General features: G+C 47.1%; 1 non-coding gene across 1 annotated transcript; it reads right to left on the bottom strand.

Moving 5' to 3' along the window:
- Window positions 1–242: 242 nt before the first annotated feature.
- LOC138512391 (U6 spliceosomal RNA) lies at window positions 243–350 on the bottom strand. Its single transcript, XR_011281224.1, has one exon. It is a non-coding gene; the product is annotated as a U6 spliceosomal RNA (small nuclear RNA).
- Between the last annotated feature and the right edge of the window lie 2,406 nt (window positions 351–2,756).

The raw sequence follows: 2,756 nt of genomic DNA, 5'->3' as shown, positions 1-2,756 counted from the left end.
ACTCAGTTATATAAATAAGCATTTTAACAGACAACCTTTTAATGTTGTTCCCTTGTCCCTACCGTGCTGCTGCCAAGCGTTGTAGCTGTTAAACTGTGATAATTAGCTGAAAGGAATCGGTGCTCCTTTGCTTTCCTTGAGTGGATCAAAACTGTGTTGCCCTTGTGGCGCTCTGTCGCGCTCCGGAACTGGAAAACTGGTCTTCATCCCATGCAACTAATGCAGCACACAACGGGAACTCCCACTTTTTGGAACGCTTTGCAACTTTGTGTGTCATCCATGCCTCCCGGGTTATGCTAAACTTTTCTGTATCATTTCCATTTTAGTGTGTGTGCAGCCGAAGCGAGCACCTTGGGTTAATATATTGGTTCTTGGCCCCCTACATTCTCCCTTTACCTTGTGTTCGTGGGTGACCCTCCCCTGTGCGGGTGTTTTAAACCCGAATTGGGCTGTCGGTTGGGGTTCGGTCTTACCTGGCTCGGCTCTGTGACTTGCCTGGTTTTCTATTGCCCACCAGCCCCTGTCCCGGCCTGTTGGAACCGGTCGGCTCAACGTGGTACCTTCTTGTGCCCTTTTCTGGCTATTCGCCCTCGCCCAGGTTGTCCTGTGCACGGGTGTTTTTTGTTTGGTGGGTGCATCCGCTCAGAGTATAAACACAACTAGTTTTGCCTTTATATAGTACATGGGAGGACCCCCTCTCCTGCCTTTGAGCATTGCTTTTATTACCCATGGTGTGTGATACTCATGTCTCAACCTCGGAAGGATGAGAGGCTGCGCTTGGCCCTGCTAGGATCCGAACCTGGGTCAGTAGTCTCTGAGCGGTTGTAAAAACAACCACTATGCTTGCTGTTACCTGACTGGTCAATTGTCTATACTTTCCAGTTGTTTGTTTCAGATCTCAGAAAATGTTGGGACTAGCCACAGCTTTTGTCTGCCTGAGTGAGTGCTGTTTTGGGCCCACGGCCGGCTGTAGAGCCAACTGCATTTTGCACATCGTGTGCCTTCTATTCCCCCCGTGGGTGTTCTCTTGCTTATCTTGACTTTGGTGTTTTAGCGCTGTCTCTCCTTCTTCTCATGGCTCGTTACTGCTAGGTGGCAGGTATCCCGCCTGTTTCTGTGCTATTTTGCCAGATTGACGTCGCCCAACTGCGTTCCCGGGCTAATTCTGTTGCACTCCTTATGGAGTGCTGAAGCTGGGTCCCCCGTGTACGGGTTCTCCTTATGTTGTGAGGACAACCTCACTGTGCCAAAGTTTCCGACCCTGTTTTCAGGGCGATTTTCTTTATTCTGTGTACACAGAAATATTTTGCCATGTTCTGTTTCGATAGCTGTGCAGAGATAGAGACCCCTTTTTACTGGTTCTCACTTTATTAGCCCTCTGTTGTCTGGCTGGTGTAAATTTGAGTTTCTGCTCCCCTTAAATATTTGGGTAAACATTTACACGTGTTCAGCTTCTTGTTGCGGTTGTTGTAGCTGCCCTACATTGCCTTCTTGTTTGAAAGTTTGTGTTCATTAATTCCGGCACGCCACTATCTTTTACCGCATACCACGTGCCGCTGTAGTAGTGAGACTGGTTCGCATTGGCTTGTACGCTTGCTGCCCATATTGGTCGACCACTTGCTTCCTTTTGCTGCATTCTGCAATGATAATTTTAGCAAAATGGTGCTACGAAACCTCCGGCATATGTGCGTTGCTTATTGCCTCTGGTGTGTGTGGTGCTCATTTTATCGCCTTGGAAGGATTAACGTTTGTTTTTGGCCTTGTCGGGATTCGAAACTGCATCAGCAGGCTCTGCCCGGATGTCAAAGCGAGCAATCTACTTGCTGTGCTGTCTGTTCTGTGCTGTCTGTTCGACTTTAGAGTGCAGCGTGAAAACAGGAACAATGTCTGGATATTTGTGCTTGTTGTTTCTCCGGTTGCTCCGCCTCCGTTGGAGGCTTCGTTTCCCTTTATTCACGCTCCGCCTGTGTTCGGCAGAGCAAGCTTCCCTGTGTGCTGTGATCCACTTCGCAGCGGTCGCCCACTTTTCATCAGGTTAGTGCAAATTTAAATGTTGTTTGCCGCACTTGGCAAAGTTGCCCGCCGCAGGGCCCAGCTGGATCTGCCCCAGCGCTGCCGGCAGCGACCTCCAAACAATTCTATGACAAGACAGGAGGCGATTATTATGCATTACAATCTTTACTCTGAAACCACAGCAGCAAAGAAAATACTTTTACAAACAAAAAAGTTTCCACAACAGAACTAGATAGAGTTCAATGTCAATGTATGGGGAACTCCCCAAACCATCATGGAGGACAGGTCATGCCCTGCAGGGGACCAATGGGCAGGGACCCTCTTCTATATATGTCCATTACTCTAACCCCAACCCCTCTTTCTTTGCTGCTGACACCACAGAGCTAAGTCACCCCTTTCAGTTGTGTCTTACATTGTTTGTCAGTAGTAGGCTTTATTAGTTTGAATATGGCATATATGGTAAATATGTGTTAATTACCTTTTATTATAAAGGAATTTGTGTATTTGATACAATGTATCTGGATAGCCGCGTGCGGCCGTTGGTTTCATTTTGGTGTCTTTCAAAAAGAAAATATGTATTATCCTCATACATCCTGTTTCAGCTGAAGCAGTGGTGCAATGGTTGAATTTCGGACTACAGTCCATGAGGTTGTGAGTTCGAGGGAGCTCTCTAATTTATTTCTTCTTTAAAAATTTCTCGCGCTTGTAAACTCAGGTGTTTCTAGTGCATTAATCAACTCGCT

This window comes from Ambystoma mexicanum, chromosome 6p (genome assembly GCF_040938575.1).
Source record: "Ambystoma mexicanum isolate Mex_15411 chromosome 6p, UKY_AmexF1_1, whole genome shotgun sequence".
NCBI classification, from domain to species: domain Eukaryota; kingdom Metazoa; phylum Chordata; class Amphibia; order Caudata; family Ambystomatidae; genus Ambystoma; species Ambystoma mexicanum.
Note: the sequence above shows the minus strand (reverse complement) of the source record. Positions and strands in the feature narration are given on the sequence as shown.